The following is a 20,071-nucleotide window of genomic DNA, read 5'->3' as shown; positions in this document are numbered from 1 at the left end:
TTAAAATTCACTGAAATAGCTTACTGGTTTGAAATTTATGATATCCAATTCTAGACAGATGCTTTCATCTTGAACTACTAATCAATACTGATTATGAGCTCTTAGCTCTTGTTTTTTTTTCCAGGGGTGATCGTATCGATTCAGTGGTCCTAGAATGTCGCGAGAGGGATCATTCAAACGGAAATTAAAATTTCTAGGGTCTTTTTTAAGTGATCAAAAAACTGGAGGGCACCTAGGCCCCCTCCCATGCTTATTTTTCCCCAAAGTCACTGGGTCAAAATTCTGAGATTGCAATTTTATTCAGCATAGCCAAAAAACCTAATAACTATGTCTTTGGGGACTACATACTCCCCCGCAGTCCCCGTGGGAGGGGCTGCAAGTTATAAACTTTGACCTGTGTTTACATATAGTAATGGTTACTGGGAAGTGTACATACGTTTTCAGGTGGATTTTTTTTTGTTTAGGGGGGGAGAGTTGAGGGGGTGGGGTACGTGGGAGGATATGGAGGAACTTCTCATGGGGGAAAAGAATTTCAATGAAGGGGGCACAGGATTTTATAGCTTTATTTGAAAAAACAATGAAAAAATAAAAATGAAGTTTTTCTACTGAAAGTAAGGAGCAGCATTAAAATTTGAAACGAACAAAAATTATTACACATATGAGGGGTTTACCTCCTTGTAATATCTCACTCTTTACGCTAAATTATTTTTAGTAATTTCAACTATTTATTCTACGGCCTTTGTGATTCAGAGGTCATTCTTAAGGAATTGGGACAAAATTTAAGCTTTAGTGTAAAGAGCGAGGTATTAACAAAGGGTGAACCACCTCATATACGTAATAAAAACATACGAATATAGAATTTTGTTACGTAAGTTAATTCGTAAGTTGTGTATATTTGTTACTAATGAAAACGTTCGTAAGAAATTGAAAGTTCTAGTTGTCTTTTTAAGTAATCGAAAAATTGGAGGGCAGCTAGGCCTCCTCCCTCGCTCCTTTTTTCTCAAAATCTTCCGACTAAAACTATGAGAAAGCCATTTAGCACAAAAAAAAATTAATATGCAAATTTCTTTTAATTATTTATGTGTGGAGAGCCAAGATCAAAACATGCATCAATTCAAAAACGTCCAGAAATTAAATAAAACGAGAGCTAAGAGCTCATATGGCACTTGTGACGAGGCAGGAAGAGCTAAGAGCCAAGAGCTCATATGGTATAAGCTCTAACAATATTCTAAGAATCAATAGATTAATTTAAAAGGAAAATCAGAGGTTTAATGCCGGTTAGGGTTAAAATGAGAGCTCTGAGTCACGATGTCCTTCTAAATATCAAAATTCATTAAGATCCGATCACCCACTCGTAAGTTATAAATACCTAATTTTTTCTAATTTTTCCTCGTGACAAAGATCAAGAATACAAGAATCAATTGGTCTATAATGAATTTCTATTTTTTTTTTTTTGTCATGATCTAGCGAGATCCTGCCATTGAATTATAATCTATGGGTAAAGTAAATCGAATTATGAGTCTCCATTGACTTTATTTGCCCACGATGTCAGATGATGGCGTTTTCCATGATTTTAGGTTTCCCCTCCCCAAACTCCCTCCAATGTCACCAGATCCGGTCGGAATTTAAAGTCAGAGCTTTGAGACATGATATCCTTCAAAATATCAAATTTCAGTGAGATCCAATCACCCATTCGTAAGTTAAAAATACCTCATTTTTTCTAATTTTTCAGAATTAACCCCCTCCCAAATACCCAAAAGCGAGCGGATCCGTTCCGGTTATGTCAATCATGTATCTAGGACTTGTGCTTACTTTTCCCACCAAGTTTCATCCCGATCCCACCACTCTAAGTGTTTTCCAAGATTTTAAGTTTCTCCCTCCCAACTCCCCCCCCCCCCCCAATGTCACCAGATCCTATCGGAATTTAAAATGACAGCTCTGAGACCCGATATCCTTCCAAACATCAAATTTCACTAAGATCTGATCAACCGTTCGAACGTTAAAAATACTTCAATTTTTCTATTTTTTCCAAATTAACGGCCCCCAGTTCCCCCCAGATGGTCAAATCGGGAAAACGACTATTTCTAATTTAATTTGGTCTGGTCCCTGATACGCCTGCCGAATTTCATTGTCCTAGCTTACCTGGAAGTGTCTATAGTAGCGAAACCGGAACCGATAGACAGACCGACAGAATTTGCGATTGCTATATGTCACTTGGTTAATACCAAGTACCATAAAAACAAGTTTTTTTAAATGAAAGTCAGGAGCAACATTAAAACTTAAAACGAACAGAAATTACTCCGTATATGAAAGGGGCTTTTCCTCCTCAACGCCCCTTTAGCGTAAAGAGCGAGGCGTTGAGGAGGAAAAGCCCCTTTGATATACGGAGTAACTTCTGTTCGTTTTTAAGTTTTAATGTTGCTCCTTCCTTTCATTAAAAAAACGTGTTTTTTTCTTTATTTACTCTTTGATAGATCCAGTATATGAACCGGAAACTATTTGTGCCCCGAAAGTAATTATTTTGTTCTAGATAAATACCTTTGTTTTGATTGTAATGCTTTGGTACTTCTCCTGATGCCGACCACCGGTGTATGTAGTAAAATATCCAGATTTTTCGTAATTGTTTTTATTGTCTAATAAAAGGCCTTATCCCCAGTTGAACGTTTATTTGTCCGTCATAGAAAGGCATTTTGGTCTCAGAAAAAATATCAAATTTAACGTATTAAGTCTAAAACATGATGAAAACCAAATTTTTTAAATTATTTACAACTGTGTGGGATTCCTGAGCAACAATTCTTGCGTCATTCAAATCATATACCTCTATCTATACAAATCAATATTACTGTTTCTTAAACATTGAGCTAACTGTTGAACTCATTAATATCAATTGTCGTACCGGTAATTTTTACTTGACTCAGTTTAAGCATGATCCATAGAAAAAAAATCGGTTAGAACGATAAGCAAAAATGCCGATACGATACGATACGATGCCAATACGATAAAGAGTGTCCACTAATCTTGTAAACCGTAAATATGGTCTTAAACAGCAATCTAGGATATTCTAGTGCCAATTACTACGGAAAAACAAAACACAGGAAAGGAAACTAATCAGTCTTTTAGGGTCTTTTTAAAAACTCCCTATGAAAATTTTTCTGCAATAAAATTTTACTATCATGCTGAATCAACAAAATAACTGTCGTTCCTAAATCAGGCTCTAGGAATGACTAGTTTCGGTAATTTTCAAAAAGACATAACTGCGTATAAAGTTTTAGTAGTGATGCCTTTTTTGATTTCACGTCGCTCATAGGGGACATACTATTGGAGCTGCTATCCCTCAAGACGCTACTATACACACTTAGGGGTTATGCGATACTATAGTACACCTGTAATCGTATACACCTGATTGTTAGATAATAAGGGCTTGTTTGTTTATTCATTCAAATTCCTTTGGTTGTTACGTAATAGGACTAGTTACAGTTCAGGATCCACTAGTCAAGTGGGGAAGTTCCGGTTGTAAAAAAAAAAAATAATAATGGTCCAATATTTACATATGAAAGTTGCTCTTTGATTCTCATTGAGGTAACTTAAATAGCTGCTCTTCCCTACGTGGATAAGTAGCGACAATTGTATTTATTATTATTGGTGGTGGTTTTTATTTGTTTTCAGATTAGTTTTCTTTTAATTTTCTATCTTGTGCTGAAGACGCCTTGTTTGGATACAGGCGGAATATCCGCGTTGTTTTAGTCTTGCAATTCTACTGGCCGTCGTCTCCTTTGAAGTTTTCTTTTTATAGAGTTGTATCTCTCCTGGTTGTTTATTGCAATATTTACATGTGAAGATTACATAATCTTGCGTGACCTTTTTTGGTTCAGGGAGTTCTTTATAATCCAATAAAACTGGTTTTGAAGGCCAATCGCATGTGAAAAGTTATATCTTTGGGCTCACTCATCTCAGTATTGAAAAAATTTCAGTGTGTCAACATGGAGGATATTATCCTTGGCATTGCTTTTACTATAAAGGATATTCAAGGCAATAGCAATGGCAACATCAAAGCTAGAGTACTTAACGTAGCAGTAGAGATTACAAGGGGTTTTCGGCTAACCCTTTTATGGGGCGAGTTTTTAAACGCTATATAATGTCATTAAGTAAATTCAAGTCAGAAGAACAGTTATGCTTTGCAGTAAAAGTGAATATAATGCATATGCAAAAATTACAAGACGGATCGAACGCATCAGTGAAATATATTGAAGACCAAGATCTGAATCATTCTATAAAAAGGAGTGAGTTTGTTAAATCTTCTTTTTGATAATTTACTAGTGGGAAAGAATCTTCATTCATTGTTAGTCTGTAGTCAACAGTGACTGTGTCAAGATTAAAAATGACTTGATTTGAGAAAAAAAAATTCTACGGAATCTGGTTACTTCTAGATGAAGATTTTCAAGAGTTATCTTTTCAATGGAAAATATTTTCGTAAAGAACGCTTAACGATATAATGCGAAATGATTCTCCGTCTTTGGACTATTGTATGAAACTTTTACGTCGTAACCTGGATGCATTTACCAAATTTATTGACATATTAATTCAAACAAAAGAAAATGATATTGTGGTTGTACTTTTGAGCACAAACGGGGAATTCGTTTAAGAGGCTCATTTTGCAAAGCAAAAAAAATAAGTTGACATGAAGAAATCCTATCTAAGCAGTTTCATTGATTTGATGTGTGACGTCACTCAATTACTTTTCCTCCTAGAAGACATTCGTTTTACCGATTGTAAGTAAGTTTTTTTTGGAAGTGACACAGCCAAGATTAAAAAAATGTTTTATACATGTCCATCATGTTTGTATACATTGGACATTGTTCCTCCTGTGAGAATTGTACTGTTGTTTATGACTATAATGAAAAGTATAGATAATGTAATCCATGTAATTACGTAGAGTATAGGCAGTGCAAATCAAAGACAGTAATTTTTGTCTTGAAGAGGTCTGTGTCTCTCACTCTAGAAGTTTTCTATGCTCCGATTGTCACTATGATAAATGTGATCAATTGGAAAATATTTATCCTTTTATGATTGGAAAATAACCCTAAATGTGATTTTAGTTTATGTTTAAGAGACTGGTATCGTCGTGGTTTTAAATTGTTTGGAAGGAAGAACCTGGTCTACACTAATATTGTTGGAATAATAAGAGAATCTAGTTCTTACAACATCACTGTGAAGATACACTAATATTGTTGGAATAATAAGAGAATCTAGTTCTTACAACATCACTGTGAAGATACTTGCTACCATGATTATAAACCCAGTAATTTTTATTTGGCTGTTACAGAAAGTGATTATTCATATGAGAATATGGTATGTGACATTTCATCTAATAAGCAAATTGAAACAGATAAATTTAATAATATGAATCATAATAATATTATTGACTTTACAAGGAGATATAATAAAAATGAAGTAGCATTATATTGTAGAAAATGTGACCTAACTTTGCATGCCGAAATGAGTACCAAGTTGAATCCTGACAAATTCCCGCAACTTATCGTTACCGATGGTTAGCTATACATGGAAGAAGAAATCTAAAGGACACATAGTTTTATTGCACCTATAAGTTACATTTATAAACACTACAAGTTTTATTGATAATTCGCAGACATTTTAAAATCATCTCACTCTCAGGGCACTGAAATTTATATTTTACAGGTAGGAAAAGAGTAATTTCAGCTAGAATGTCGCTCAATCGAGAGTTGTTTACATAAATGCGGAGAAATTCACTCTAAGTATATCAGTGACATCGAAAAAAATATAATAGTGTATGAAAACCACAGGTTTTGGTAAATCTTGCACGTTAACTTGATTGTGAATAATAGATTTCCTATTTACTATGATCAAGAAAGTTTTTGATGTGAGGCGTGTAGAATGCACACGGTATGCCAAGAGAATCGAAAAATTCGACATTCTTTGCCATTTACCTTACATGTAGAATTTGTTTATGATCCTATGGCACTAGGACTTTTTACTAAGGCCAAAGCGAGTTTTGAAGGAACTTCACCATTGATAAATGACAAATCAGTGTAGGCACGTGAGCCCGTAGCAATATGTCGTTAATTTGTGATTGTATGTGGAACGAGCAGTTTAATATTATTTCCAATAGTTCCTAATATTTAAACTTCCAAAGCAACAGAAATCATAACCATTTGTTTTCGCACATGAAGTATTCCCGAGGTAAGAGAAGCTGTTATATCAGGTGGAGTGGCAAATACTTTTAGTGAAATAAAATTCAACGGAACAAGTTGTAGCTTTATACCAATCTTGACGTTGGGAATCAACCATTGAGGTATATTAAATATTTCAGGATGATTTTCCCGACCAAGTATAAATCTTTAGTTATCACATCTCTAAGTATATTGCTAGTGTCAGCATCGGTTTTGTATTCATGTCCAATAGCTAAATTGGAATATTGGAGACATCACCATGAATTGTATATAATTTACTTAGTTTGAAAGATTGTTATTTGTGTTCACAAACGTTCCGTTTAATTAGACAGTTATCTGTCTAAACAAATTGTGTGGTACACAGTTTTCATAGAATTGCCACTCGTCTGCATTTGGTTTTTCATTGTTAGATTTTTTGACAATCACTTGGAAATCTAAAAATGTGGAAATGAAATCTATGAAATAATCATCAATGGAATAAATTTAAAAATGAACATTTTCAAAGAGTTAATGTTGAGGATAAACCAGCTCATAGTAGCCATGTTTTACACTCACATTAATATTTTCTGCATTGAAAATATTTAGAGATGAGGTGAATGAAGGATAAGATTTTTTATGTGATAGATAAGGCATTTTTAGGAAAATAAATCCTTTTTCAATCTAACAATTTTTACTGTCGGTTTCTTTTTCTTCTTTGACAGGATCGATGTTTTTTTGCTTCCAGCCTGAGTTGAGACTGATCAGTGATGAGGTGTTTTTCGATCTTTTTAAACCCTTTTGGCCTTGTCGTGATTCTAAGAGATCGTTTGCTAGACCTGAGATATTGTGAAACACTTTCTTTAATGTCCTTCCATGACGCCCAATCTTGCAGTGTAGATGACAAAAAATACCTGGCAACTGGAGCAATATATTTCTAGCAAGGGGTAGTGCATAGTGAAACAACCTAGCAAACCAGTTGTCGGGACAGTAACCGGATATTGACGAACGACCCCCATAATAGTTGAATCCATGACCCTATTGTCATGGCCTAAGAGTGGTAACATAGCAATCAATATCAGAAATAAACAAAAGTATTTTCTCAATTGGCCATCTGGCTGAATGGGTCAAAAATGACATGCGATCACAGCCAAACCTTTGGTTGTTACTAGAGGATTGCCAAATTCACTTCTAAATGTTAACTGACGGAGTTCCAAATGCGAAGCGTTAACTGAAATATATTGAAGGTACTTTATATTGTATTGGTGAATGTGTTCGTGAGTGGTTTTTTGTCCAAGAACATGCAAAAGGGGAAAGTTGGTATTAACGACCCTCGATGTCTCAGCAAAGGACGCATAAGGAAATGTACAATTCTCTAATGAGAAGGTGGATAGTTTTCAAAAATAACACATTCCATGACACTGATGCTTCCGGCACTTCTGCCATTGATTATATTTTCTTTAAACCCAGAAAATCTCTCAGATTGTTCTGATATAACCTTGTCATTTTCAACGGTAGAATTAATGTAGATCTAGCCCTGTTCCATTAAATAGATGAATTGAAAAGCACCATTTTTATGAGCGGAGATTCTTCTCCTGATTTCACGATGCAAATCATTCATGATACCATATTCTTTGTATGATAATGTGGTGAGTGGATATTCACCCGAGTTCATTGATTCTATCCACTCCTCAGTAAAGAGTAGTCAATTATGTGGTCTAGCTTTTATATCATATATATACGATCCTTTCTCAGGATATCATATGTATTTTTAAGAATACAATCAATAAGAGCAATTTCATACCTTACCTCGAATTTGATGGTGGGGGAGAGTTATGTCCGAAAATCGCTAGTTTTATTCAAGTCATTATAGAGTGGACGTCTATCAGCGGCCATCCAAGAATCAAAATCAAAGTTTTATCCTAAACAACAAACAAGCAACTGTCTCTTACCTTGCAAGTTCGAGTCTTTAATATCTTTTTTAATTGAGATACTCAATTGTTTTTACATTTTGGTAATTCATACTCTTAAAAACTGCCAAGAATCTCACTACCTTTCATATCACGTAGACAATACGCTATAGGTAGAGTGTCTAAGACTTTTTACACTTTAAGAAGTTAATTAAAGCATAAGTAATTCTCCTTTTCAAAATTATTGCTCGTTCGATTTATTCGAACTGTATCACCGGCATTGAATTTCCTCTTTTTCATCTGCCTCCCTTCATTGCAATATTGTTTAAGAAAGATGTACAGTGTATTATTAGTGCGATGAACTTCACGAGAAGTAAGATTGGACAGTGTTCAATGATGATGTTGATCATAAAACAACATAATTCTATATAAATCTTCAGTAAAAGTAGGAGTATTTTTCAATGTACAATATCTCCAGATAAAAATCAAATTTTTCTTATCAATTGTTCAGCCGATGCCGCCTTTATTAGACTATGGCTATAATAGAGTACTGTATTATATTTCAATAATGATTTTTGCTCATATGGATAAACAAATTTGCTACCCCAACACGTTTGAATTTTTCTAGGAATCTTTTGCAAGGATAGATTCAAGGGCTCTACCAACGTCATCACCTCTCTTTGAAGTCAACGAAACGGCATATGCCAAGCGACTAAAAACACTGATTGCAAGAAAAATATATTAAGTCATTTTAGTTAATTGTCTTATATATTTGAAAAGTGAACGACAAAGAAGGGGTTCAAATTTTTATTTCAGGCCTTAAAAGAAATATGACGCCTCAGCTTGCAGCTAGTATTTAGAAAAGCAATCTGCCTAAGATTAAAATACAGTTTAGGGAAAACAGCAATAGGAAGAGTTATTTTCTTTAAAGAAACATCCCATGCGCATATTTTAGACCTATAATTTGTTTTAAAAAACAGGAATTAATCGTAAATTTTTTTGGTCGTTGATGATGGCAAAAAAGGCCTAATTTACCCGCATGGTATTGCTGAAATCGAACACGGTCAGCTCTAAAAATGATCATAGCCTACCTACTTATCACTGTAAGTTGAATAGCAACCCATTCGGTATATCGTGGGCTTTCCACACCAAGCAACTAAACACTTCAAAATAAAACGCGCCATTCTTGTTGAATCTGTCTTTAAGGGCAAGCCTAGTGGTTTTGGTATTTCTGAACCCTCTCCCTCTGCAATATGGTAGCTATGTGACAATATATCATTTGTGATTATCTCTTGACTGAGAAAACTAATACGACTGTTTTTTGGTCCTCCCTAAGCTAAAAAATCAAGACTTAGATAACGGTTAAAACACAAATTGGATAGAAACCTCCACTATATGTATGGTACAAGGCTATTATTTGAAGACTATCCCAAGATTCTCCCTATTTTCTAAGTCTAGAAGGAAGGTTGAATATTTTCGTTTTCATTTGTAATTTCAAAAATAGGCAACGTGAAATTTCAAATTGCAAGGCTAAATTGAAAAGACTTTTATTAAATGGATCATTGAACCAGCCCCCCTCTTATACGGAACATATTTTGTTGGTTTTAAGTTTTAATGTTGCTCAGTACTTTCAGTTACATTTTTTTCTATTGTTAGTAGGTTAAAACCGTTGAGATCTACGTGTATATGTCTAAATGCCTTTAAGTTCCAAGCGGTTACAGGCGGAAAACAAGCACAGAGTCAATGATAAAAAATAATAGCTTGTTTCAGTTTTTGGCTATTGACAATATTTTTGGCTTATCGAAAAATCTTTTGGGTCCATTTTTGGGTGCACTAAATTTGCTCTTTAAGCATTTTCTGTGTATCTAGGTTCCCTTGACCTGCGAGATTTGCTGATACAAAGTTGAGCTGTTCTGCAAAAAAAAGCTTTCTAGCTCCTTTTTCAGGCCAGAAATTTTTTTTACCGATTTTTCTTATATGCACAAGGATATCTCAGGCCAACAAAGATGTAAATGTCAAGCTTTATTGTCGTTCTTATCCCGTTTTTGGTATATTTTCACTTCCAGCCAAAAACTTGTTTTTTTTTAGATTTCAATTGGGCTTGGCACTTACAGATGCAGATTTGCTGCCCTTAAAAAAAAAATCTTCGTATATTTTTGCACGAGTAAATATTTCTCTCCTCCCCTCTGTTTTTGATTATTGAAGGTCCATATGGCTCGTAGAACTGCGGATATAAGTTTCAAGCAGATAGAAAATGACATTTTCACCGATTTCTATGGACCCAAACATCAGCATAAATTTATGTCCCCTTAGCCCAGGGACTTACAGGCTCAAGTTAATGGCCGTTAGGAGAACAGTTTTTGGGATACTTTTCAAACCTATTTTAGGGTGAGCAAATATATATTATTTTCTTGTTCATTGGGATCCTCTTACCCAAATATTTATAGATATAAGTTTCAAACCGATCGGAGAATTGTTTAGCACACAATCGGGCCTCATTTTGATGGGGTCTGTACCAACACCTGTGATTTATTTGGCACATCAAGTCACCCTTCACTTAAGAACTATATGATGCAAGTTTAAACCCTTGACACCAAAAAGCTTGTTGCCCTTTTTTCAAGCCACACAATTTGACAAAAAACTTGGACCTAAGACTTGCGTAAATAAGCCGAAGGAAAAAAAATTGGTTTAATTTTAGCACCTGGTTTTCGAATGCCTTTTTTTAAAAAAAAGTTCATATTGACTCATTTTCAAGCTCTTCGAAAAAAGAGGTCTTTGACCTTTTTTCACTTTTATAAACTTCTTCCCCTTACGTGTCCTTCACCGTCCAACACACACTCAGAGATCCCGGGGCATCCTTTCAAGCCTGACACTGCTGTAAAATATAGTCATGTTTTTGTATAGGGGTTGCATATATTTGTCCATAAAATTGTTTAAACTGCTATATATACCACTAAGGATTTTTAAACTTATTTTGATACGTACCATCCAATCATGTTTCCATGATAAGTTGTTTACAAATCAAAATTTTAACAGGAAAATTCTCTTACTTAGTGCTAAATCTGAGTCAAATTTTCGTGCTCAATAGACCTATCAAGATCTAAACGTTGGAAATGAATATACAAAATTATCAAGATTAAAAAAAAAGAATTAGAAATCTAATTAGAAATAAGCTACATTGTTAAGAAAAGTAAAATTTTGACTTGTAAATTTTTGAGATTTTTTCAAAGTTGACACTGTTTATTAAGATACTATTTTTAAAAAGAAACAGTGATTAGTTAATGCTTTATTGCCTATATTTAAAACCCTCATTTTAAATGTCTTCTATGCATTTCTATCTTTTCGTTCTGTTTTTCTTGTTATGAATTTCTATTATATCTTTTACGAATATACACGTTGTCTTTGTCCTCATTTCCCACTCTTCATTACTATCATAGTTACTAAGCAATGCCACATAAGTTAGGGGCAACATACTAGATAGTGTGACCTACACAAATTGTCACAGAGACTGCATGACCCCAAAAGATGTTTCAAGACCAATTCCTTCTTCTTTTTTTTAATAAAATAAAAAGCTTAACTCACTTGCTATAGTAGTCAGAAGTGCAAATGCAAAACATTATGGCGAGCAGCTTTTTTTTTGTATGCCAGGGTGGTTTTATAACTTACTATTTTTTGTATCAATATTTTTATACCATTTTAATTTCAACAGATTTAATAGAACTTAAACCCTCACAGGAAGTTAGATTAAATTTATGATCATTTCCACTACCTACCTACAACACATAATTGTTGAGGTTCCCTTTTAAATGCGGGTATTTCTTTATTTGCAAAGTTTATCGAAGCAATCTACTACGACCCCCCCCCTTAATAAAATCCTGGATCCGCCCCTGTTACCAACCCCCATAATGTGCTAATATGTAGCTCAAATTATACATTTCCTGTCTGTTCGGTCACTTGTCTCACGCTAAGCTGAAAGAAACCAGTCCTACAAAAGTGCATCAATGGATGCAGAACTTGGGAGTCGGCGCTATATCAAATAAATACCTAAAAAATAAAGTTCGAACAAAGAAAAAATTTATTGGTGTTCACTGGTAGAGGGGGTTATGTGCCTATTGTTAATCTTGCTTCCGAATAAACTTATATATCCTAGTGTTGATTATAGGTCATCGTATAAATTTATTACTTAACTAAATTGCTTTTTTTTACTCTATTTTTTTTCTCTCTTTGAAAAATTTTTTGACATACATTTAAAAAATAAAATATAGTCCATAGATATCTAACCATAGATATTAACTGTATTTGCAACAAAAAATTTTGAAAGGGATTTACATCAATTGTTTTTTATTGTTTGTTATGATCACAAACGTAAATGTACACTTACCCAATTAAAACGATTTGTATTGTGTTTGCAATGTTCAATTTATCTCTTTAAGCAACTGTATACTTTTTTTTCTACTCATACGATGAATGATGTTCCGAAGACTGTTTATAATATTTTTCTTTCTAGGTTACAAAACAATATATTATTATGATAAGACAATACCAAAAATGAGAGATGGCGTTTTTAAATCTCACTTCTGTCTGAAGAGGGAAACAGTGGAAGTCCTCATGCAAAAAATATCTTAAGCGTGTCCTGATAGGGGCCTGAATATACCCATTCAAAAACAATTGCTAATAACATTATGAATATACGCAACCCCAGAGAGTTATAGATTAACTGGGGATAGGTTTGGTGTTAGCGTTTCAAGTGTTTTTAGAGTTGTGCATAGAATAACTGATTGTATTTGTGCACTATCGCCAACAACCAGTGTATGGACAACAGGTCAGAGACTACTCAGTGTCATTGAAGGGTTCAGGTTATTGAATAAATTTCCTGGTGTTGTAGGTGTTCTTGATGGTACTCACATTGAAATTAAGGCACGCAAGAAGTACAGTTCAGCATAAATTAACAGAAAATATTTTCATTCGGCTCAACTCCAGACAGTGTGTAATAACAAGCTTAAATTTACACGTGCATTTACTCGTATGCCTGGTTCTGTACATGATGCAATAGTTTATAGGTTATCCCCTTTAGCAGAAAATATTGACAGTAAAAGCATCATATTTGATGCTGATCACCACATCATAGCAGATGCAGCTTACCCATTAAACAATTTCCTCCTTACCCCATTTAGGGACACCGGTATCTAATAACTATATTATAACTATAAGCTATCATCAACAAGGATGGTAATTGAAAGGAGATTTGGTTTTCTAAACGGCTGTTTTCGGCGTCTGATCAAATTTCCTTCAAACAACTTGAATTTTGTTTTTAAAGTAGTAATTGTATGTTGTACACTACTTAGCATATGTATTGACAATGATGATACCTTTATTACTGACCCTAATTTAGTTAATGAAAGGGCAGAAAATACAAGCAATAATGATGAGTCTGGCATCTCCAAAAGGGCAAGGATGGCCTCGCAGCTGTAATATATATTGTTTAAGATTAGTGTTATTTTTTTATATCAAACAGTTCGTGATAACGAACCGTTGTAAGGAGCGACCCGGCTCAATAGTAACCAAAACTCTAAAAATGGAATTTTGATACCAATAGTTACATCAAAAGAATCGCATTTTAATGCTAATTTTAAATATATAAGTTTCATCAAGTTTAGTTCTACCCATCAAAAGTTATGAGCCTGAGAAAATTTACCCTATTTTAGAAAATAGGGAGAAACACCCCCTAAAAGGCATAGAATCTTAACGAAAATCACACCATCAGATTCAGCATGTCAGAGAACCCTAATGTACAAGTTCCAAGCACCTATCTACAAAAATGTGGAATTTTGTATTTTTTGCCAGAAGACAAATCACAGATGCGTGTTTATTTGTTTGTTTTTCTTTTTCCCAGGAGTGATCGTATCGACCCAGTGGTGCTAGAATTTTGCAAGAGGGCTCTTTGTAACGAAAATGAAAAGTTCTAGTGCCCTTTTTAAGTGACCAAAAAAATTGGAGGGCAACTAGGCCCCCTCCCACGCTCATTTTTTCCTAAAGTCGTCGGAAGAAAACTCTGAGATAGCCATTTTATTCAGCATAGTCGAAAAACCTTATAACTATGTCTTTGGGGACGACTTACTCCCCCACAGTCCCCGTGAGAGGGGCTGCAAGTTGCAAATTTTGACCAGTGTTTGCATATAGTAGGGCTAGGGCTAATGGTTATTGGGAAGTGTAGAGACGTTTTCAGGAGGATTTTTTTATTGAGAGGGAGGTTGAGAAGAGGGGGTTATGTGGGGAATTTTTATGGAGGAATTTATCATGGGGGAAGAAGATTTCCATAAAGGGGGTGCAGCATTTTCTAGCATTATTTAAAAAAAAACAATGAGAAAATAAATATGAAAAAGTTTTTTTTTCAACTGGAAGTAAGGAGTAACATTAAAACTTAAAACTAACAGAAAATATTACGCATATAAGGGGTTTACCTCCTCTTAATACCTCACTCTTTACGCTAAAGGATTTTTAGTAATTTCAACTATTTATTCTACAGCCTTTGTAATTCAGGGGACAAAATTTAAGCTTTAATGTAAAGAGTTATTGACGAGTGGGCGAACCCTCTCATATAAGTAATAAAAACAAATGAATATAGAAGTTTGTTACGTAAGCTAATTCGTAAGTTACGTATATCTTTTACTAATGAAAACGTTTGTAAAAACTAAAAGTTCTAGCTGCCTTTTCAAGTACCCAAAAAATTGGAGGGCAACTGGGCCTCCTCACCCTCCTTTTTCTCAGAATCATTTGATCAAAACTATGGGAAAGCCATTTAGCCAAATAAATAAATATGCAAATTTCGCTTTAATTATTCATCTGCGGAGAGCCGAAATTAATACATGGATTAGCTAAAAAACGTTCAGAAATTAAATTAAAAAAAAAAACAATTTTTTTAACTGAAAGTAAGGAGCGACATTAAAACTTAAAACGAACAGAAATTACCCAGTATATGAAAGGGGCTGCCTCCTATTCAACGCCCTGCTCTTTACGCTAAAGTTTTTACTGTTTTAAAAAGTAGAGTTGAGAGGAGGAGTCAAACTTTGGTGCAAAGAGCAAGGCGTTGAATAGGGAGCAGCCCCTTTCATATACGGGGTAATTTCTGTTCGTTTTAAGTTTTAATGTCGCTCCTTACTTTCAGTTAAAAAAAACTTGTTTTTTTTATTTAATATATATAAGGCTTAATAGATACTCAATACAATATAAATATATTCTCTTGTAGGGTAAAAACAATGTATAAAAGTACAAAATCTCATAAGAGCACAAGAATTTGTATAAGAGACATACTTAGCAACCTGGAATATTTTAAGGTTCTATTGTACGATTACAGAACAAATTAAAATACAAACATAATAAAAGCACCCTTCCATCACAAAAGGGCAAGTCAAGTAAACATTTGTACTAAATCACTAGATTATTGGTAATAAATATCACATAAAGATATTTGGCTTTGTGCTAACACAATATGCACTACATTTGCAGTAACACTGAAAGGAATATCATACCACAAAAGGGGAAAATCAAGTTTAATGTTTTAGATATTGGTAAATATAAAGCTTTTATTGCATATTTTTATCACTTATTTCTTGTAAGAATTTGAGTGCTCTCTCCCTCTGTTCACATCATTCCTTGTACCTCCTCTCTGCCTGTTATGTAAGTTTGTGCAATATTTCTCCCACTGTTCCAATCTGATTTAGATAAATATTCACAATCACCTTCGTCAATTTTGAAGCTGTCTTCATTTGAAGCAGTACCAACAGGGGAAATTTCTGGCTTCTTGACCATCAAATTGTCCATTTCATCATGAAATTCTTCTCTCTAAACTTTGTTGTTTTTTTTTTCTTTTTTCTGTTTATTTTGTGCCTTCAAATTTTGAAACTTTATTTTGCATTGTTCCCAAGAAAATTTGTACAGCGAATTTTCAGATGTTATTGATGCAGTTTCCCAAAACTTTCTAGAATAATTGCTGGTACCTTCCTTGTCTTTGCATAATTGTATTAAAACTAATGTGGAACATATATCCCATTCTTTGTTCATTGGTGGGATATCTTCCTAACTGGCATTAGATGGTGTCTCTTCTAGTAGTCCAGTTTTGTCTCTAGTATTAGTTGTTTTGGCCAGTGTTACCATTGGAGCTTCTGTCTGATCAAAGCCCTGTTCCATCAACATGGAACACCTATCACATTCTTTGTTAATTGCTGGAGCATCTAGACAACTGACATTAGACAGTGTTAGTTGCGGTAGTTCAGTTTTGTTTCCTCCATTAGTTGTTTCAGCCAACATTACAATTGGTGCTCCCAGAAAAACTGCTCCAGCTCAAACAGCCTCTTTGATAGGCATCCAAAAAAAAACACCTAGAAAATCAGGAAACATGACATTGAACATATTTCATACTTCAATAACAATGCAGGGACATGTTTCCACTAAGAGTGTAAAGACAGAAAATTATACTGGAATAAGAATCTAAACATTGAATACAGCAATATTTCTTCTAAACAAGGATTGTTTATGAAAGGTGTTTTTTAGCATAAAGTTTATGTTCTTTCCTCAATGGCTGCAAGAGACTATGAATTTCACAAGTATTTCTGTTTTTGTTTGTTTTTAATCGAAACACAAGCATTTACCAAATAAAGATCAATAATCTAGTCAAACTCCAAACAAACAGAAATTATGCAAAAAAAGAGTGTAAACATTTTGATACAACTGAAAATTTCCATTACTATATCCAGGCCCAAAAACTGGATTTGTCTTGATGGGAACACAAATTTAGGAGGGGGCAGAAAATTGTAAATTAGACAAATTATATAGAAAACATGTGAAAGTTTTCAGAATCATCAAGACTCTAAGACTTACATCCTTGCTTAACTATTAAGCAAAACTTAAAATTGTTAATTTCATAAACCTGTTATATACAAGAATAAGCAGTTACTATGGGATATACAAAGAGTAGCCTATACTATAATCACTATCTTAGGCAATTTACAGAAAAATTTAATTATTTAAAAAATATGAATTTGACTTCATAGAAAATCATATCCTTTCATAGACTTGAAAGGAGGGTACAAAAATCGCTGGTAAGTAATATTTGTTCTAGCTCTAACAACATCTCTATAATTCTTTGTTCTCAAATTTCTTGCCGGAGGGATATCAGCAGCCTTATTTGCCAAATTATCTGCCATTTCATTATATTTGATTTCTTTATGACTAGGAATGTGAAGGAATGAAATAACACATCCCATCGAACAGATATCCAATCTTTTGGCGTATATTTTTCAGGTCATAATCATCAGCTTGATAATTTATCTTGTTGAGAAGATGAATTGATGAAAGGGAATATGACAGGAACAAGACATTTCTTGAAGTGGTCCCAAGCTCACTTAAAGCATCTAATGCAAGTCGAACTGCAAATAATTCAGCCGAAAGTACTGATGAATTAATTGGAAGGGGGGCAAAAATATTCAGGTTTAGATCAGGGATACAGGCAGCTGCCCCAGCTTTAGAATCTTTAACAGAACCATCAGTGTAAACATGCATATAATTGTGAAAATGTGTATTCACATAATTTTTAAAAATTATCTCGACTTCCTTCGCTGAATAGCAGGATTTTTTCTTTTTTAGCATACTCATGTGACACTCAATATGGGCCATCTCCCATGGTGGGGAATCCACAAAGGGAAAAGTATCCATCCACTGAGAAGACCAGTCTGGAAACTCCTTTACAAAAAGATTCTAGGTAGATGATACCGAAATCAATGAGGGTGTGTTATCAAAGACTTTCTGGTATACATAATGTTGATTACCATATGCTTGTATTCTGGTGAAATGTCTTCTTCTCTGAAGCAAAGCTCTTTCTTCCAAAGAGGTGATCCCCGACAGGTTTCTCATTTTAATTATTGGAGTATGCTTATGAAATCCCATAGCAATACGGATTGAAGAATTCTGCAATGACTCCATCATGTTAAAAATCTGTGGCAAGCTATTAGTAAAAAATTGAATACCATATTCCATTTTTGCCCTTATATAAACTAAATAAAAATCTATCATTGTTTTAGGTGATGAACCCCATTTTGAATTAGCAAGTCGTTTAAGTAGGGTCAGTTTCTGGATTATATTCTTCTTGAGTGATTTGTTGTGATCATGCCATCTTAGTTTGGAATCAAAAACAATTACCAATAACTTCACTGAAGATTCATAGTTTATAGTAGAGTTATTCACGACTATATTTGGTATGGTTGAATGTCTCTGTCTGGTAAATAGGATTGCTTTGGTTTTGGAAGCGGAGATAGACAAACCTAATGCTTGTGAGAAGCGAGAGATTATGTGGATATCTTGTTGAAGATATTTGACTAAATCAGTGACGTTTCTGCCTGATTTCCAGATTACTAGGTCATCTGCAGAGAGCCCAAATGATGCATGTTTTAATTGAAGCTCAGATATATATAGATTAAACAGTATAGGACAAGGATGGCTCCCTGGGGTAAGCCTTCTTTAATAGGGTGATTGTGGCTCCTACAATTACCAATTTGGACAACAAATGTTCTATTATTTAGAAAATCATAGATCAGGTTAACAACGCCAATAGGAAAGTCAAGATTCATTAATACCTCCAGCAATTTTTGGTGAATGACATTACCATATGCATCAACCCAATCAAAAAGTATGGCGATGGTTGAATGCCTTTGGTTAATGAGTTGGATACATCATTTTCAAGGCAAGCAACATTGTCCAGTGAGCAGTGCCCTTTTCTGAAACCTGTTTGTTCAGGGGGGTAGAGGTTTTTAACTCCTACAAACCATTCAATCCTATTTAAAATCAGTCGTTCCAGGATTTTTCCTAGTGTTGTTAACATTGAAATTGGCCTGTAGGATTTAATATTGTTTGAAGGCTGGCCAGGCTTAAGAATGGGATTGACTATAGCTATTTTCCAAGATCTAGGAATTTTGTGATGGGCCCATGTATGATTGTAAATGTGCAAAAGTGCATATTTAAATAAATCTGGCGTTTTTGTAATCCGATTTATATGGATATCATCGTGTCCTGGAGTTTATTTTGGATTGCTAAGGCTGATGGCTTGTTTCCTTTCTTCAAACAGGAAGGGTTTTTCAAGAGAAAGTTTATGGGAGCAGGATTTTGGCAGAACACAAAAGGGAGGTCGTCTTAGGGACTGTTTTACGATATCTTTTTTATAATGCTCTGCAAACAGTTCAGTTTTCTCTTTGTCACTAAGAATATATCAGTTATTAACGCATATATCATATTTCCTATCATCAATAGGTTTATTGTAACCATTCAGTTGGCTGATATAATTGTGGACTTTCGTTAAGGCTGTTTCGGAGTCAATCTGGGAGCAAAACCTATCCCATGCTATCTTTTTGGACTTTCTGCATATTCTTTTGAGCTTTGCTATTGCATGTTTATACTCAAGATGTGTGGTAGGTGAGGGATTTTTATGGAAATGCTTTCTGGCTTTTTTTCTAGTTTGTTTTGCTAATTCACAGTCATCATCCCACCATGTCTTAGGCAGCCTCTTAAGATTTAGCTTTTTCTTATTACAATATTTTGGAATGGCAGCATCAGCAGCAGCAACTAACCATGATGATAATTTCTCAACTTTTTTATCTATATCTAGTAGGTTATATACCTCTGAGTAATCAAAAGATACAAGTATATCTTGGAAAATTGGCCAGTTTGCTTTTTTGGTATTATACTTTGGCTTGGGATTTGTGGACATAACTTCTGTGTTGCTTAATGAAGTAAGAATGGCTATATGATCTGTTTGCTGTTCAGGGACCTTTGTAATATTAATCATTGCATAAAGATATGTGGGGTCAATCTGGAGATCAATTGTGGACAAACTATTATTACGAGAATCAAATCTGGTCTGGAAGTTATAAGGAGTAAACAAAGAGAGATTAGTATCATTTATCAGAAGTTGTTCTATACTTTTTCCAG

At 34.3% G+C, this 20,071-nt stretch overlaps 1 protein-coding gene across 2 annotated transcripts in view; it reads left to right on the top strand.

Annotated features, from left to right (window-relative positions):
* Window positions 1-20,071, top strand: part of LOC136037175 (equilibrative nucleoside transporter 3-like) — a 103,827-nt gene that overhangs the window by 53,192 nt on the left and 30,564 nt on the right. The gene's annotated exons all lie outside the window — the stretch shown is intronic.

Source organism: Artemia franciscana, chromosome 16, assembly GCF_032884065.1.
Source record: "Artemia franciscana chromosome 16, ASM3288406v1, whole genome shotgun sequence".
In the NCBI taxonomy this organism is placed as follows: domain Eukaryota; kingdom Metazoa; phylum Arthropoda; class Branchiopoda; order Anostraca; family Artemiidae; genus Artemia; species Artemia franciscana.
The sequence above is the reverse complement of the archived record's forward strand: the minus strand, read 5'-3'. Positions and strand labels throughout refer to the sequence as shown.